The sequence below is a fragment of the Varanus komodoensis genome, unplaced genomic scaffold (assembly GCF_004798865.1).
Source record: "Varanus komodoensis strain SLA01 unplaced genomic scaffold, ASM479886v1 scaffold5, whole genome shotgun sequence".
NCBI classification, from domain to species: Eukaryota; Metazoa; Chordata; class Lepidosauria; order Squamata; family Varanidae; genus Varanus; species Varanus komodoensis.
Window position 1 is genome coordinate 15,547,176 of NW_025336087.1, and position 19,762 is coordinate 15,566,937.

The 19,762-nt window shown below is 42.4% G+C and overlaps 1 protein-coding gene across 6 annotated transcripts in view; it reads left to right on the plus strand.

Moving 5' to 3' along the window:
- The first annotated feature begins 4,733 nt into the window (after nt 1–4,733).
- ATG10 (autophagy related 10) overlaps nt 4,734–19,762 on the plus strand; it is a 194,267-nt gene continuing 179,238 nt past the window's right edge. For 4 of the 6 annotated variants that reach the window (XM_044446020.1, XM_044446026.1, XM_044446028.1 and 1 more), the window contains exon 1: nt 5,743–5,945. The gene's annotated coding sequence lies outside the window, so the exon portion shown is untranslated. Of the gene's footprint in view, nt 4,772–5,742; nt 5,946–19,762 lie in introns of those variants that run through there. The other 2 variants (XM_044446023.1, XM_044446024.1) reach the window with 2 other exon arrangements.

A 19,762-nucleotide genomic window follows, 5' to 3' on the forward strand; every position in this document is an offset into this window, starting at 1 on the left:
AAGGAGTCAAAGATTTTTTTTTAATGATATTTTTCTTTTCCACAAGGAAAGGATTTTGGGCTCACCCCTTATCCTAAGCATAATGTTTAGGTATGTGCTCAGGGGCAACCTGCTACTGAATTCTAATGTAAGTGTATGGGGAGGCAGGAGACAGCAATTAATAACCAATGCGGAAAATATGCTCTACACATGTTCAGAATTACTTTTCTTCTCATATCAGCCCTACTATATAAAACAGGCTCCTCACGTTACCTGGTAAGACCGGTGCAAATGAAGAGAGTGAGAGTATCTGTGTCTAGATTAAGTTTATAACAGGAAGCTAGGAGGGAGTGTTGTGCATGTGGGAAAACTTGTTTGCTGGTTTATTGCATGCAAGAGAACATAATTACATGGCAATTAATTACATGGCAAACTAAAACCAGTGTAGGTGGTGTTGGTGCTTAAGTGCTAAGAGGAGAGTGCTAGAGCTTTAATCTGTGTGGGAGATATGCCATAGTTCCATAAACCCTGCTTTTTAATTCTAAGTGTTGGGGATGCTAGAGGCCACAATTACTCGTGTGGTGAAAGGAAAGCATTTGCTCAGTCTCTTATTTCTGCATAAGAATTCTGGCCATGACTAATCTTGTGCTATTCACTACTGTTGCTCTTCATGACTGCTGCAGCTAAGTATGTTTCACCTGTAAAATGGGAGCAATGTCTTCTAAGTGAAATAAATGTAATACTGGGCTTAACTGGGGGTTTTCGTTTTCCTTGCTGTGTAGTATGTAACTTGCCTTACTACTTTTGTCATCTGCAGCTATCTCCTTGCATGAACTGAGGATTCATTTTCTTTTGTACGGCACTTGGGTCTGGATTTTGTTGCTTCTACAACTGGCCAGCGAGGCATTCTGCTCAGTTGCCAGAACCCATCCTTAGCATGCCCCCCACCCCCCAGGAATGAACAGGATGTTCCTGTTTCATCTGTGAAGTATGAATAAATCCTAAGAGTTCCAATTGCAGTTTTGGATCCTTTATGGAACGAAATTATGAGTATGTGTGAGTCATTTATGCTGAACTTCTCAGGAAAAAATACTGGAAAAATCCAGAAGCATACCTTTAGTTTTCTAAAAAGCAAAAACTAATATTGAAATTGAGTGGCTATCTGTATCTTTTTAATGGTTGGACTAAACTAATATGTGCTTCTGGGAACAGAATCCCCAAAATATGCTTAATAGAACAGATGCAATCTATTCCAGCCAAATGATGTACCTGCTTCCCAAGGCCTGTACAAATGAATCAATCAGGTAGTTTCTTCATTAATAATTTTCTGAAACTAGGGCATTTGCTGCAAAGTTGATAGTCCAAAACAGACTGAAAGTGTGATCCCATGCATGTCTAAGAGCTGTCAGCCTCATTATGTTTCCAAGCAAGTATATTTCAGGTTACAGTTCTATAAAGATAACCAACCTGAGCTGTTCTTTTTGCCCAATATTAGGAAAGCCCTTTGCTATAGCACATTAAAGTATCAGGTTGCTCCTGAACAGTGGCTTATTCTAAAGGTTTTTTATTCTTCTTAAATTCTAAAACCTCCCTCAACAATCTTAGATAGGGGATAGTGAACTGCCCCTTTAACTTGTGACCACACTCTATTTTTCTGTAATTGCAGGTGTCCAGAGCTTACCATTCTTCCTCAGCATAACTACATGTCACTACTACACTGCTTTCTCAGCCTTACTACATGTTATTTTATTATTTGGGGGAAAGTAGCATACTACAACTAGTTCTAGTTTGAAAGAATAAGCTCTGGGGCAGGAGAAGCAATCAAGTAAAGGTAAACAATATTCTCTCCCCTGCTCCCTGAATGGGGGCGGGGCAGGGGGGACCACCAGCCAGGAACTCCCTGCCTCCTATTCTGAGTTCTGCCACTTCCAGAGAATTTGGTAAGGAAGAGAAGACAGTGGTTGCTTCTACCTCCTTTGTTGACAAATTGCCTAGGACTGGGCCCACAATGCTGCCTCAAGATAGATCATGGGCAGCAGCATTTGATTGCCTGTCTTCTCTCACTGACTGGCTCAGGAAAGTGGCTTGGTCATGGAAGGAGTAGCCACCTCATCCTCTCTCACTCACTCACCTGTGCTCTTCCTCTCAGTGGTGAGGTGAGGCCTAGCTACTCCATTCCTTCACACCATCCAGTGAGACAGGGCATGTGAGCTGTTAGAGGTGGTAACTGTGAGGATCATCTACCTTTGCTCAACTGCACCCCCCTGCTTGTTCCCTCCCTCTCCTCACCCCACACAGAGAGAATGAGTAAGCAGGAAGAGGCAAATGGTGAGCTAGCCACTGCCCCCTTTTCCTACCTCATTTCTGTTTAGCCTTGCTAAGCTCAATCTTGCTGTATTGCCCCAAGAGAGAGCAGGCAGCAAGCCTGGCCCAAGACATTTTGGTGCCACAGGCAAAGGGTATGATGGTGCCCTCTCCCATTCCACTGTCAGGAAGCACTGATTGCTGGTTTGCTGGGGGTATACAATCAAAAGAATATTTACAGTTTATTTAGACATACAGGAAATACATGTAGCATGTAGGTAGCTCCCAAAGGAACTACAAAGATGGAGTCAGTACAGGATGCTTTTATAACCTATCATAGTTTAGAGGAGGGTTCAGTTTGCTAATGACACATGAGAGTAAAACAAAAGGGTTGAATGGATTAAGGCAAACAACACAAAAGGAGGGAAATTCAGGCCGGGCATACATTAGCCTAGCTAAGGTGTATGAGGCAGGACTTGCAACACGGTTTCTTGATCAGATCAGTATCTTAACCTTAAGTCAAAAGTTCTTATATAGGTAAGCTTTTGGCAGACATATTTTGGCAAAGGTTTCATTCATTTTGCACTGACACCACATATAAAAGTTGACTGGACCAGCAGATGAGCCTCACCGTGGATGATGGAACAACATGCTGCACTACTTGTGAAGGTGGAAGGCTAACTTAGGGGGTGCATAGCAGGCTGCAGGGCACACAGCTCTCTCACAGAACACCTTGTTGCTGCCTCTCACCATCTGCTGCCTGAGGCAACTGGCTCACACCACCTAATGGCAGGGCCAGCCTTGGCAGGCAAAGCATCAGCAACCATCACTTGTTCAATCCTTGCAGTTGAGATCAAGCTGAGCTATTGTGTGGAGGAAGCAGATGCTTCTGCAAGGAATATTTCCCGCTTCCTCTTGCTTAACCTTTTTCTGTTGATGGCACAGCAGGAAAATTTGGTTCACCAGTCAGAATCTCTATTACTGCTACCTAAATGGAGAATCTAGGTCAGTGAGTGAGAAGATGACATAGACACTCTTTTCCTAACCAACCCTGTCTGCTGCACCCCGTAGAAAGGGAGGATGAGTAAATGGCAGAAGCAGATGTAGGAATGACTGGGCAAGTGATTGGGCACTGCCTCCATTGTCCTCACCTGTTGTCTTCCTTGGAAATACTTTACCTGCATGTACATATTGCTTCTTTGGGTGATACAGTAGGAAGGATTTGACTTGACAAGAGGGAGGGAGCAAATATAAGGGGCTCTTGCTACCTTTGTCTGTTCATTCACTCCCTTTCAAAGAGTGGTGTGGAAGACTGGATATTTGGGCTCAGGCCTACCACCAGGCCTCTCAGAAGAGTGCAGGTGAGTGAGAGAGAAGATGAGGTAAGTGCTCCCTCTATGACTGGCACTGCACTGCTCAAAGATGGCAGAGGGGCTGTGTGGACCCAATCCTCTTGTCACAGTGTACCTGAACACTACATTCAGCATCTAAGGTGTTCTTCCAAATGCCTCCTCTAAGGAAGACCTGGCTGGTGGAAAGGAGGGCCTTCTCTGTGGTAGCTGCCATATTATGGAATCATCTCTCCACCTGGTACCAACTCCACTATCATTTTGGAGTTGGGTTAAGACTACTCTCTTTGGCTGAAGCATTTACCAACTCTAAATAGCACATGGAGGTGCTGCTGGGGATGCTGTCAGCTGTTTTTCAGCAGGCCCAGCAGTATGGAAAGGTTCTAGTAGCTGAGTTGTAAAAATGTGCTTTTAAATAAATGTAATGACATATTTATTCTAGATTATATTTTACTGCATTGATTACTGTTGTTCAGCACTGGCAGAACTATGACTAGATGATGGTGTAGGTATAATAAAATAAATAATACACAGGAAAAGTGATCAGGTGAATGGAAGTAAGAGACTATGCTGTCTTCTTTTCCTTGCATGTTCCCCTGCTCCTTTCTGGAAGCAAGAGAACTTTAAGGAAGCAGCAGGGGTGCAGGTGGAAGTTCCAAGGGCTTCCCACCTGGGTGTCTTCTGTGCTCTTGCTGCAGGGCACGGGAAACCAGTTCATAATTTATTGTTTGATCATCTTTCCTCCCCAATGGGTTATTTTTTCTCCTAATAGTGTCAATGAAGCACGCTTTTTCAAATAGATATCTAACACGAACATTACATTTACCTGCTTTTTAAAAAGGGAACCTGGGTTTTACCCCGACTCCTGAAAAGAGACGGCAACCGAGAAACACCGTCTGCGCGTTCCAGGCCCCTTGGCTCTCCCCTGCCTTTTTGCTCACGTACACGGCAACGCAAGCGTCTCAGCAGCACACACGCTTCCAAGGTTCAGTGTCAGAGCCCGAGGAAGAGGAAGGCAATCCCGCCGGTATTTTTGCGCTCTCGCTCCTCCTCCCTCTCTCGCCGAGCTCCTCCCACGGGGAAATGGAGAGAAGAGTCCGCTCTGTATCTCCGTCTGAAACTGGCGGGAGGCGGAGAAGGTGAGAGGAAAGGAGGAGGGAGAGGAAGAGGCGGGCGGTGGCGCCGGGCGGGCGCGGAGCTTGCCTGCGTCTGCCGCGCTTCTCCGCCCGAGGGCCTCTCTTCTGGCTCGGCAGGCCCAGTCGTCTGCCTGGGCGCGCTGTGCCGTTTGGAAACTCCCGCCCTGGTGGCCGCCTGCGTTGAAAGCTTGCCCCGTCGTTGCCGCGGCACGTCTCTTGGGCCGGTCTTTCCCCTCCCGTAGTACCCAGCCAGACTGACGCTCCCTCCCTCCGCCCGCAGCGCCAGTTCTTCTCTTTTTCCCAGCGACACGCAGCAATAACTTGATAGCGAAAAGGAGGGAAATGGCTGTGGCGCTTGAAGGGTCGGTGTGCTTTTTACAGGATTTTATTTTCCTTTTTCGGCACAGCCATGTCTAATAGCCTTGCCAAATGCAGGTGGAAATGGAAACTGGCTTTATCTACTTTGTAATTCTGATAAATAAACTGCTTCTGTCTGCGGTTATTATTATTAATTTCTATGCCGCCCGTTTCTGGGCGGTTGCTTTCCTTGTGGCAGGTTTCAGATCATCTGTATAACTAAACCGGGTGTTAAAACACGTATTTTAAAAAGAGTACTTCATGCTGCCACTTTGATTTTAAAGGAAAAACACTCTTACAGTGCAGGTAGCCGTAGCTGCCTTTCTTTCCTTGCTCTGCAGCGATGGGTGTTAAAGGCAAGGGAGAAATACCTCAGAACAAGGAAGACACCCCAGCTCATCTGATCTTGTAAGAAAGTGCAAGGAAGAGAAAGCAGCAGCTGCTATTTGGTCAGTGCTGGGAAACCGTGGATTGCGCCCACATAGTGCTACCTAGAGGCAGAGTGTGAGCACTGCCTTTGCTTGTTTCTCTCTGGGTACTGTACTATAGAGGTTTCAGAAGAAGCAACCATTTTGTTTTCTCACTTAATTGCATTCTTTCTCTGAGAGATGATGTGGTAGGGACTAGGCTCAAGCTGTCCAGTCCTCTGCAGCGCCCAATGAGAGATGGCAAGTGATCAGGAAGGGAATGTGTAGGTGAGCCATTGTTTCCCCTTTGCTGATGTGTTATTTCTAGACAGTCCCACTGAGATGAGATGTTCTTGCTGCAGTACCCAAAGAGGGAGGGAAAGTGAGCCGGTGTTGCGGGAAGGAGAGACAAGGTAAGTAGAGAGGGTGGTGTGGCAAGTGTTACTTGCCCAGTCCTTGGGTGAAAGAAAGGACTGACCCTGTGGAGGCAGCAACTGCATTTTGAAGAAGGGCCTGCTGCTTTCTCTTGCTCAGCCTTTCTGGATGACCCAACTTGGAGGACTTGGGTTCACTGGGGAGAATTCTCTATTTCCCAGAGACTGAATTCAGATGAACCAAGTGAGAGGATAAGGTAGCTGTTCCTACTATGCCACACTGCTTTTGCATTGTTATTAAGTTCTCCTTGTGTGTAGTACCCAGGGAAGGTTACAGAAGAGAGAGGAGGCAGGAACTACTGCTTACTTGTCTTGCATATTTTCCTGCCACCCCCAAAAGTGGCATAGCATCGAGAAGGTGCTGGCCTATATGCATAAATGTGGGGGCTTCCTGGCTGAATCCATCTCCTGTTATTTTCCATCCTCTGCTGGACAGGCTGGGCAAGGTGGAAGATTGCTATCTATTGTGTTTTGTTTAATTATCTCTCACATAATGTGCTTTTCCTTAAGAATAAAAGTGACATTGTTAAAATCTTTTTCAAATAAGAGTTTAACATAATGTGTAATTAGGTCCTTCATTGCTAAAACAACATTGTAAGGGGTATCTTTTTCTTTGCCTTTTAAAAAACAAAACAGGACCTTGTGCTTAAAAAGAAATGGTAGGTATGAGGGGCAAAGCTTCCAGTCCAAACCCTTTTAACAATCTATAGTTGCATTTTCCAAAACAGAAGTTGTCAAGGCTACTCAGATGCCCTCTCAAAAAAAAAAAAAATGTAAGGTGTGGGGAAGATCTATTTCAAGGTCTGAGACCATCCTGTTTGCCCTAGGTAAGGTTTCTGTGTTTTCCCTGTGAATCTGGCCATGAAGGCATTTTCAGGAAATATCCATGCAATGTAGCCAAACGCTTGCAAAACATTTATGCAAATTTAGCTAACTCTTAAAGTAAGTGGCTCATCATACAGAAGATGCAGATAAAAATAGCTTGAAAATAGTAACATCAAAAATATTGCATAAGTGAATGACTTCACTGCTTGGTTTAGAATGGATACCTGGCTGGGGATCAATGGCTTAGAGTGCTCCCAGGTGGAGAGCTCCTATTGTTGACAATGAAAGGCATTGCACAGCTATTATTTATCACATTTCTATACCGCTGAAGCTCTCTAGGTGGTTCACAGGCTGTTAAAAGCTATTCTGTCTGTAAGTGATTCTGTCTTTAACCGTCACTGGTTTATTATAGTTGAAAAAGGAAGGATCACTGGGGGAGGGGGGGATGTGAAGGCTACAAATTGAAGACATTGTCACCTGCAACCCCCACTTTGTCCTGTCCTGGACCCAAAATTCTGGGAAGGAGGCAGTGTGATTGCACAAGAAAAGTCTCATTTGGAAGCATTCTTACATGTTCAAAGACCCTTTGTCTCAGACTGGCTCAAGAGTTTGGAATGACTGACTGCATCATCATTCAGCCTGGAGCAGTTCCAACTGAGTATTCTGGCATTAGTTTAAAAAAGGGGGGCTGGGTTTGAATCTTATGAGAAACTAGAGGCCCTGATGGGTAAAATTAGGCAAGGGTGACTAATTAGCCACTTGTAACATGGACTAATGCCATACATGACTCTAGAATTGGCTAGAGGGAAGGCTTTTGAAAAATAGGTTAGGGAAGCTTAGTAGAAGTTTTTTTCACTATTCACGCTGCCTTTGAAGATTGTTTGGATGCTTCAGTTGGTGTAAAATGCAGTTGTCTGGTTGCATGTGGGGGCCTGGTAACTGGAGCATAAAATGCATATTTTGTATCCACTGTGCTAGTTGTCCCTCTGCTTCAAGGCTCAATTCAAAGCCCTGAATAGTTAGGGAACAAATTATTTGAAGGACTGCCTGCACCTCCAATGACTTGTCTGAACCTTAATATAGGTCTTTGAGATCCTGCTTTTGGCCATCAATAAGTATTAGATTGGTGGGCACTAAAGATACTTCCTTTTCAGTGGTAGTTCCTATAGCCTCAGAGGCCTGGAAGTCTTGGAAACAAGAATCCAGATTCAGACAAAGGTTAGGGTATGGATATATATATATATATATTTGAACAGGTTTTTTCCTCACATACTGTCACAGGCTGACCAGCCCTTCCATTTTATATTGTTGCCTGGCACAGTGTGCAGGACTCTATTGATTATTTAAAATATAATTCTACTATGAATGATTTGGAGTGGACTATTTATGCTTAGTCAATGACATTGTGGAATCCTGCCTAGATCAAGTAGTACCACAAGCCTTGCATCATATATTCGTGATTTCTACCCAGAGTCTGAGCTTGCAAACATTAATGTAGACCTAGCACATTAAAAACAAAGAAACAACCCCCTCCTCAATCTTTTGCAACTGTATAAGAAAAACTGCAAATGTTGGTGAGGCGAGTCTCTCTGTGTGTATATAAGATACACAAAGAAAGCAAGAGACGAAATTGGATAATTGGCTCATTGTAAGAATAGACTCCTTTGTGTAAATAGTCACACAAGAGCTTGGAGCCTGATGACTAGTCCTTCTTGGGTGATGTTAATGGTTTTGCCTCTGGAACATCTAAAGTTGCTGGATTTGATGCAGGAGAAGTGGTAGATGGGCTAACATGGTCATTTTCCATGAAGATATTACTGTCCTCAAGCTTTTGAGAACTTATCAGAAGTGGTCTGATATGAAAAACATTACTTGTGACTTTATGGCCATGTTTCTGTGTAGTAACCATTGTGTCATTTATTATTGTGATTTGATATGATGCAGGAGGCTGGAGGTTCTTAACAAGTCACTACTTTGGTTGTCTGCAGTAGTCTATATACTTTTTGATTCCGAGCTTTGCCTAATCACATTTGCTCACAGGTACACTCTTGAGTGGGGGAAATCAATTTGAGATAACATTATGCATAGTAGCTGTTGCCATGCCAGTGGAACAATGAATGGGGCACAGTTAGGTAGCTGAGGAAGAATCAAATCTTACTTCACATTGTCTTTCTTTGCTGTAGTACTCAGTAGGGAATTCCTGAGTGTCTTCATAAACCTCTCAACCTCTTCATTTACTTGTGGCCAATAGGGTATGAATTTTCAATAACTAAATCCAAGGTAGTCTGAAGATTGAGCAAATTGCAAGCTTTGAAAAGGTTGCCCATTGTTATTTTTCACAATAGCAGTTATGCCGCAAGACAAGAAAATTTGTCTAATTTGGGGATAACAGCATTTGCTGAAGTAGTGGTGACTAGATAATGGCTATAATTACAGGCAATCAAAAGATGTCCTGTATTATCATAAACACTCAAAATATGTTCTCCATCAGAGAAATCAACACTTCCACCAATGGTGATGGAGGGAGAAATATGCAATTGAACAGTATTTCTATGGAATTGCTGGATGGCACAGTGTGCAGGACTCTGTTGATTTTTTTAAAATATTTGTTTGCCACTCTTCTTATCAAATCACAGGATGATGGATGAAATGCATTAAGCAATTGCAATACAATATGATAACAACAAAACAATACCTGGCTAGATGTCAAAATCTGCAAATCTCTAGGGATACAGATAGGTCTTTAATGAGCACCTAAACACTGTCAAGGATGGTGTATGTCACACTTCATGGGGGAGAGAATTCTAGAGATGGTGCACCGCAAGAGATATAACTGCAGCCAGGATGATAACTGGGGTTTTCTAATCTGTGCATCTTTGTGAATGGGCAGGCTGTGTGAGAGGGCGTTCCCTCAGGTTCTCATTTTTTAGGGTCTTATATGTCAATAACATCACCTTGCAGCTGGCATATCTGGATGCTGTTCTTTGAACAAAGGGATGACATGCTTATAATAAGCTGCCCCACTCAGCAACCTAACTGCTGAATTCTGTATTAGCTGCAGTGTTGGACAATTATCAAGGGAAGTGCTATGTACAGCATATTACAATAATCCCGTTTTGAGGATACCAGTGCATAGATCATAATGGCCAGATTGTACACAGTGATCCATGCAGTGTGGCTGGCTTTGTCTTCAAAAAACTGTGGCTAATGTACCAACCATAGCTGGTATAGAAATCAAAGTAATTCCTACTTACTGAATCCAGCTGGACCTCCAAAGTGGTTTGACTATTTCTACATGAAATGTGTTCCTTTTTAAGCCTCTGTAGCAGTTTGCTGCTGAAATTCAGTGGCAGCATTTCTGTTGTCACCACAAGTTCAGTCCCCTGGCCTAGATCAAATTATGACATGACTGTATCACTTGCCAAAGTCTGTCTTTAACCCAACAAAAGCACCTTGGTGTTTTTCTCACCATTTCTATATTTGACTTTTTTGTGAGATCTTGCTGTGGCTGTGAGATATAGTTAACCTTGGTATGAATTGACTACACCAGTTTTCCAGGCCAAGAAGTTTCTTAACTTCACTAGAAGTAGTAGGACTATTAGGACTATTAGATACTGCCATTAAATTTGGGGGTGGGGAGTGGAGGCAGTGGACAGCTTTATGAAAGCGGTAGTCAAAGAATTCTAAAGGGCAGTTTTTGATCTCACCATTGCCTTGGCTTAATGTTAGGTTTTTCTCATTCAAGCATTTTGGGACTGCTTCATGTATCTTGCTGTAATTAGTGATCTGGGTTTTCTGGAAAAAGTAGAACTGAACATTTTCTAGAATTTTTTCCAGTGCTCTTAATAATGTTTTCTGACTTAGCATGTTTGTCTGACTTATTTTTATTCCCCAACACACATTTTCCATCAGTAAGCACTCAAAACATTTCATATTTATTAAACAGAAGTAAAAATGTAATTCATTGCAATTTTAGGTGCAGTATAAAAATATTTTTAAAAAATCCTCAATAGCTAGGAAATATTTGAGCTGAAATATTTGCTTAGGGGGAAATTAAATTAACCATACAATATAGTTGGTGTGTTATATTGAAACACCTTCAAAGCCTTATGTGGAAATATCTTATTGGTATATTTGTAAAAACAGAATGACAATAACATATACTTTCTTATGATGGTTGTTTATGCTTTTAGGATATATTCCCAAAGAGAGTTGATAGGCCTTATCAACAGTTTAATTTTCTTTTCCTGAGACTACTATAGCACCTTAATTCAGTGTCTGCTCTATTTAGTATTTGCATTTCAAGTTGATTAGAACATAACTGATTTAGAACAACTAACTGAACTATCTGTTTCATCAAAGGTTGAATATGAGTGTGTGGGCACAAGCTAGGGAAGTTGGTTAGGAGGGTCTTATTCCACTTACGCCATGCTTGTGGGATCCTGTAGGCCACTTGTGGGCCACTGTGTGATCAGAATGATGGACAAAATGGACCCTTGGTCTAATGCATTATGACTCTGTTTGTATGTTTTTACACCCCAAATGAAACATAGCGCACTCTTTGTTTCAGTTTTCCTACAGTTTATTATTAAAGAATGTTAGCAATATTGGTCACAGATGCCATGTATAAGGCTGGTCCAGATTAGCCAGGAGCCAGCTGCATTGTGCACAAGAAGAAATGTCATACCTTATTTTTGTCAGTACTTGACTTAGAAGAAAAACTTATAGACGTCCATATTCTATATTTATCCCATCTAACATGATTGATTGCACTATAAAGGGTCAGACTACTAAGGATAAATGCAGGCATATATGTGTGGAAAATTTTCCAAGAGAAAATGCAGCATTGGAAAAAAATTCCACTATGTATCAGTGGTATGGTGCAGTGGATCAACATATCATCACTTACACTAACAATACCTAAATGCCTGACAGAACTTCACCTACAATGTTCTAATGCGTTTCTGAAGAAGAAATTCAAATAATGTCCAAAATGAGGCATGTGTAGTAGTAAAGGCCAACATGAGGTAAAAAAAAATTGTGTTTGGACTTGAAATTCAAATCTCTACTGTTGGTAACCAGAGGAATTTTGCCCTATTCAAATCTGCACTGATTCCATTCACAGTGAATAATGTGTCTCTTATTGACTTGATTAGGTAATTGTATGTCTGCATATGCGGCAATCAAATTTGCCTTATCACTTAGCCTTTTGAACCACTAGTATTGGAAAGATTCAGGGAATGGGACCATCTACTTCCAGGCTGTTCTGGATATGTAAGTTTTTCTTCTTCAGCCAGATTTCTGATGTGGAAAGGTAGATGTCTGTTTGATAGTGCCACTGGCAGAACACAATCAGCAGTGTGAAATTTTACTCGCTTTACTTGCTTTTTAGATTCCAATTGTTCCAAAAGTTTTGTCATGAGGCTTTGAGTTAGTCTGTCAGGACATGTTTATTGAACAACTTGAATCAGTCATTACCACTGTCTACTGTAACTAAGCAGTGTAACAGTGGCATGGTCTCTACCACATGTTGTAAATTTGAAATAGCTGTGCCCATTAAGGCAGGGGTGGATCTAAACATGCCACTTACTGATACCATTTCTTAAGTTCCATAAGCATATATCTTTACTTCTGTGTTTTGAACTGCTGGCTTCTGGGGGAATGTGCCATTTGCACAGTGAGTGATCATATTGACTAAATTAAACAAATAAAACATTAGTTTTATGCCTGTGTGAAAATGGTTGATGTGGTAGATAATCCTGTTTGGAAACACTTGTTTCTGTATGTAAGCATATGTGCTGTTTTCCTCTGGAAGTTCAACTTGAAGAGCATTTGCTCAGCTTTGGGCTGGCTTAAGAAATTTCTGTGGAAGCTGTGGTGATCTGCAGGCTGTGGTTTCTATTTCCTCATTTGTGCCTCTGGCAGGGCAGTTGCTTCTGTGATCGTTGCTACAGTTGTTTGCTTGTGCTGTCTTGGACATTTTCTGGGCTTTGGGAGATTGGTTGCCACAGTTGGTGGGTATGTTAGCTTGCTGATATTGGGAAACCTCTGGAGTGTTTGTGCACTCTCTATTTGTGTAGAGCAGGGGTAGGCAATCTTTTTTGGGCCCATGAGCACTTTTTACAATTTGAGAAACTGCCCTGAGTACCTACACAAAATGGCTACCATCGGAGGCATAATAAAGATGAAGAACCTTTCTACAAAGTACAAAGCAGAGACAGGACCTGATACCCAAGAACTCGAGGTTTCACCACCAATCAAAATCTGCTTCATAGCAATTGCCAGTAAGAAAATGTGTTCATTCAAGCCAGAGGCCTCAGTGTTCATTCAGTTATTCATATGTAGAACGTTCAGGAAAGGTAGCGATATGTTGAAGTTACAGTAACAAATGGACAGAATTGTGAAGAATTAGAAAGATAGCCTTTCCTTCTGATGGTGTGTTCTTTGATTAGATGTTCTGTTTTGGACAGGAGGTACTCAAAATGGTTGCTGTAAGTTTTTTTTAAATGTAGCACTGTTATGTAATATATAAGATGCCTACTTTTCTTTAAGTGTTTGGTCAGCCTTTTCTGGAAGCTTTGTGAGAAGTGCAAATATCTAAATTTGAGTAGCTGTATGCTGGTAACTTAGGATGTTTTAGAAAACATTCTTTCCCAAACAACTCTTACTTTAGTTCTGCCTCCACTTGCGGTGAATAAGGTGAATTCCCATTCTTTTCTGCAATTCCCCTTTTTATCAGACTATGATTTTTTGAGATAAATCATTTTTTCTTAGATGCAAGTCACAAGAAAAACAGCATACAGTGGTACCTCGGTTCACGAACGCCTCAGTTCATGACCAAATCGAGTCTTGAACAGAAATTTTGGCAAAATTTTGCATCCGTTCGTGAACTCTGCATTGGGCGATGACCATGATCGCAGCCATGTTCCTTCACGAACCTGATCGCAATCGTGGCCATCTTCCCTGCACAGACACTCCAAACAATAACCTTCTCCCCACCCAGCACGAGGGGGAGCCTTGAGGGCACACTCACCTTGGTTGAGGCCTTCCCAGCTCCTTGCTGCCACCCCTCTTTCGAGCTGGAGAAAGGTCCCCCCGTAGGCGCTCGCCTGGCTCTGGGAGGGGGAGCAGGAGGCAGAGAGGCAAGTATGGGAGGTTCCCCTGGCCGGGAGAGGGCCGCAAGGAGGGAGGTAAGGGCTGCTTTCCTTAATTCATTAATTCTTAGGGTTAATCATTAATTCTTAGGGTTTTTTTTCTTTTTTTCTTTCTCTGCATTGGGTTTATTTATCAGCTGTGATTCCAGTGTTGTGTTTGGAATCCTGGGACTTACGGAAATAAGAATTTAGATACATACCAAACTTAGAAAATAGGTCCTTCCTTTTATACAGCCACAGGCTAACATCATGAGGTAACATTACAGTGGCCATTTATGCACTACAAAAGAAGACAGTGATAACTTTTATGTTTAGATGTAAATTTAGGAATTATTGCTATAATTTAAATAGAGATACAATACAGTCTTATCAGTGGTGAAGACTATGACCACATGACCTGCATGCCTACTACGTTAGCTGTTGCCTGTCAAAAGTTGACACTAGGACACCTTCAAGGCCTTTGTGCTCCTTTCTTTAATATGGTTCTTCATGTTTAAATAAGGATGCATTAAAATAGAAGATTGTTCCTTGGGAAGCTGGATGCATGGTCATCATAGGTTGACTACCTGTTCTTAATCTCAGAGGATACTGAGATCTTGATCTGGATCAGAATGGAACTTTCATAAACATTATTTACCCATACTTATGACTTATTTGTGACACTTGCAAGTTAGGTGCATATGGACCCTACATTAAGAACTTTTAAATGGTTTTGCATACTTTTTTTTGTTTAAAGCTGCCTTTAATTGTCATTTTATTGTTGTATAGTTAACTGTAACTCTTTTAATTTTTTTTATTCTTCACTGCTTTATGTTTATAGCAGTTTTATTTGGCTGCTATTGTTTAACTCAGCTGTCATAATATAATTTTGATTATAGTCACAGATTATAGTTTTATAGTGCAGTGAAATTCTATTTGCCAATATGTTGTGAACAGCCTTGAGAAGGTTAACCCTAAAAGGCAGCTTAAAAGTAGCTTCCCGAATAGAATAAAATAAAATAAAATGCTAATTTAAATGAATAGTGACAGAGTGACATAATTTCCATCAGAATATGATCTGGGGACACTTATGGGGGATTAACAGTGTCTTAGTTGTCCTTGCTTAGGCTAAATGGAAATGAGAAACTAGGATTTGGTTACATAAGTGAATCAGAAGGAAAATCTACATCCCAAATGAAATAAAAAGCTCTGGGAGGAACTTGTACATACCTGAGAGCAGGGGTAGACAAATTGTGTCCCTCCAAATGTTTTGGTTTAAGGCATTTCCCACCAGCCCTAGCCAGCTAGCCAGTGGTAAGGGAAGAGGGGATTTTAGGTGGAGGACTGCAAGTTGCTCATCTCTGCCTTGGAGGATAAAAACTGGTTTATAAATGTAATACCTATATAGGGCATACTCCAACAGTGAGACCTGTATGCTTCCAAATGGGGGGTACTATGGGCACTTTGTGCAGGGTAGAAGGAGCTGATTTTTGAGGTGATTTTTGCCTCTGTGTTCCTAACATCCTGTGAGTTAGCTGAATGGTTGAATTAAATGGTCTAGTTGTAGTGCTTCAGACAGGTCATAATGGAATAGCAGTTCCTACAGGAGCTTGGCAATATACAGTGGTACCTTGGCTCGTGAACGCCTCAGTTCATGACCAAATTGGGTTGCAAACCAAAATTTCATAAACTTTTTTACTCAGGTCACAAACTCCGCATTGGGTGGCGACCACGATCATGGCCATCTCCCCACCCCCCCCAGTGGGGAGATGGTCGTGATCATGCTGGGGGTGGGGGGAGATGGCTGAGATCCCACCTTTTGTAACGCGCTCTACGTGGGGCTACCCTTGAAGACGGTCCAGATACTTCAGTTGGTTCAAAATAGAGCTGCCAGGCTGCTGACGGGGACTGGGCGTTATGTTCACATGACTCCAGTCCTCCGTCAGCTTCACTGGCTTCCCATTGAAGTCCGGACCCAATTCAAGGTGTTGGTGATGACCTATAAAGCCCTAAACAGCTTGGGTCCTGGTTACCTGAAGGAGCGCTTACATCCATATATGCCCACCCGCCTCCTGAGATCTGTGGGAGAGGCCCTTCTCCGGGAACCCTCCGTGAAGGATATTAGGAGGGTAAGTACTCGGAGGAGGGCTTTCTCTGCGGTGGCGCCCAATCTATGGAATGCGCTCCGCAGAGAGGTCCACTTGGTGCCGTCGTTATTTGTTTTTCGGCGCCAGGCAAAGACCTTTTTATTCAAACATCATTTTAACTGTTAATACTATTTATTTATTTTATTCTTTGGCCAGGGCGACTTATTTTATATTGTTAACCTGTTTTATATTTTTACTGTATAATATTTTAATTGATATATTTGTGAGCCGCCCCGAAGCTTCGGCGAATGGGGCGGCATAGAAATTTTCTAAATCAATCAATCAATCAATCATGTCCGTCTTTCCTGCAGTAGTGTGCCCGTGATTGCGCCTGTCTTTCCTGCAGGAGCACAACCACGATCTCGGCCATCTCCCCCCCCAGCACAATTGTGCCCATCTCCCCTCCCAAGCACACCTGGGTTCGCGCCCATCTCTCCCCCCTTCCAGCGCGTCTGTGTTCGTGCCTGTCTCCCCTCCCGCAGCGTGCCGGGATGACGGGCGCGATCACGGTTGTGCTGGGGGGCCATGGAGATGGCCGCGCTCATGCTTGGGGTGGGGGGGGGGAGATGTCCACAATCTTTGTTGTTCTTTGTCACTTTGCTTCACATTTTTCTGATTAAAAAAATGGTTACAGAACGTATTAACCTTATTTACATTGAACCTTATGGGGAAATTTAACTTGGCTCACGATCAATTTGGGTCCTGACCAGAGTCCTGGAACGGATTAAGTTTGTGAGCCAAGGTATCACTGTAGTGCTGTTTATTCCAGATGACTTTACCTGTGGTTCAGGTACTGTTGCCTACTCAGTAGAGTCTGTCAACAGTATTTTTAAAGTATTTATTTCAAAAGATGTGTATCTGGAATGCAAGGTCAATGTTACAGGTTGTATTATTGCTGATGTACAGTATTATTACTCTAAACAATGTAACTGCATAATGGTGTTTTACTAGCTAAAACAGATAACTAAACAATTGCAATTTTATATGCAATTGCATATAAAAATATAAGAGCTATGCCAGATCAGACTAAGGGTCCATTGAATCTGGTACTCTGCTTCACACAGTGGCCAAGCCAGCTGTCCATAGGAAACCCACAAGTAGGATATAAGTGCAACAGTTCCGTTCTGCCCATGCACCCTAGCAACTGGAGTACATAAGCATACTGCCTCTACTATTGGGAATATCCTATAGCAGTGATGGCGACCTATGGCACGTGTGCCGCAGCGGGCACACAGAGTCCTCTCTGTCGGCACGTGAGCCAAATCGCCCCAGCATCGCCCCAGCAGCCGAGCATTGGATAACAGTGCACATAGGGGCCATGCACATGCTCGGAAAGGAGTAGTAGCGCCAGGCAATGACATTACTCATTAGCTGTGACTTGTCCAAGCTTTCACATGGCTGGTCAGTGCACTGCCAATATATATATATTTGCTTGGACTGGCTGTGAGTTATTTTTTCTAAACTGAAACCTCAGTATTCAGGTTTTATTGCCGTGTTGGCACTTTGCAATGAATAAATGGGTTCTGGGTTGCCGTTTGGGCACTTGGTCTCTAAAAGGTTCGCCATCACTGGCCTATAGCAATGAGGATTAGGAACCACTGATAACCCTGTCCTCTATGAATTTGTCCAACCCGCTTTTAAAGCTATCTAAACTAGTGTCTGTCACTGAAACTTCTGGAAGTAATTTCCAAAGTTTAACTGTGTGAAAAAGTACTTCCTTTTATCTGTCCTAAATTTCTCATCATGGGATGAACCTGAGTTCTATTATTACTGAGAGAGCAAGAAAAATGTCTTCCTGCCCACTTTCTTTACACCATGCATAATTTTGTATTCCTGTATTCCCTTACATTGTTTCTAAGCTAAACAATCCCAGCTGTTGTAACCTTTCCTAACAGATTTTTCAGCAGCCTCTTGATAATTTTTTTGACCTCTTCTGGACTTTTTCCAACTATATAGTATCCTTTTGTTGGTGTGGTGACCAGAACTGTACACAGTAATACAAGAGTGCTTGCACCATGAGGGCAGTATGATATTAGCAGTTCTATCATAAATTCCTTTCTCCAGCATGGAGTTTGCCTTTTTCACAGCCGGCACACATTGGGTTGATATTTTATTGACTTGTCTGTCATAGCCCCAAGTTCTCGATCAATCACCCTTTATTTTATTTATTTAAAACTTTTATATGCCGTCCCTTATGCATAGCATCTCAGGACGGCTTACAATCATTAAAATCAAAATACAATAAAACAATCTATAATAATATAATAAATTACATATAGCAAATAAAAATAAATTAAATAAAAAGAGGCTGCTAAACATTAAAATACTAATTTTTAAAATAACGATTGAATAAGAAGGTTTTGACCTGGCACTGAAAAGAGTATAAGCTCGATGCCAGGAAAACTTCTCTGGGGAGTGCATTCCATAATCTGGGTGCCACCACAGAGAAGGTTTAAGGCATTTTGGTTTAAGGCATCTAAATCTCTGAGTAGATGTCCTTTTTACCTCCTTCTGGGGGAGTTCTTGGAGCAGGACCTTTCCCACAAATCTTAAGGGATGTGAGGACATAAAAGGAAGGAGATGTTCCTTCACGTATCCCAGTCCCAAGCTTCTTCAGGGTCAAAACCAGCACCTTGAATTGGGCCCAGACTTCAACTGGAAGCCAGTGGAGCTGGTAGAGGACCGGCATTATATGAGAATAGCTTTAGCTTCTACCAGTTGAGATTCTTGGCCCCAACATACATCACTATCTGCTTGCTTTCACTGAACTGCATCTGCCATTTTGATGGCCAGTCTGGAGGTATCTTTTCAGAGCTCATCAGAATCCCTTGTATTTTAAAGTATTTTTAATAATTTGGTTTCATCAGTAAACTTGGCCTCTTCAGTGCCAGTTCATTTGTGAATAAGTTGTGAAGAACTGGTCCCTGTGGCCTTCAACTCCCTTTATCCCTCCAATGGGATGCCATATAATTTAGAATTATAAGTCATATAAGTCATTTCCTACCGTGATGTGATTAATTTAATTGTACCCTATCATATTGAGAACTGCCTATATTTGTCAGAAGATGTACAGGACACTATGAGAGGATTAGCCTTGACCATAGCCTTCCTGGAAGATTTGTCCTTGGACTCATTCCAGCTTGGAGCAAGAGCCATTGCCTCAAGCATTGTAGCAAGAAGGAATATCTGGCTGAGGATGTGGGACATGGATTCAAAGACAGAATCTAATCTCTGAAACACCCCCTTCACTGGAAGATACCTCTTTGGGTGGACCTCTTGAAAAAGTCTGGGTTGATAACAAGAGCCTTGCTTGAAAGTGCACAAGAAGGAAGCAGAATGCTTCCCTTCTAAATCAAAGCCTCCCCTCCCTCCCTCCCTCCCTCCCTCCAGGCCATTCTTTGTGTTTAAGAATCCTTATATCCTCAGGGAGCACAAGCTAAAATGGCAGCTTGACCCAAGCTGAGCTTGGAGAGAGGGCAGCCCTGACAAGGAAAGAAGCGCTGTCTAACCTTCCCCAGGAGAGCTGCGCAACTTCTCAGATGTCGGGGCAGTTCTTCTTGGAGCAATGAATTGTAGAGAATGGTCTGGAAGACCTAATAGAGGCATATCTATGTATTTCTATCCACCCCATTCCCTGCAAGCTTAGTGGACCTAACAGAGGCATATCTATGTACAGTGGTGCCTCATACTT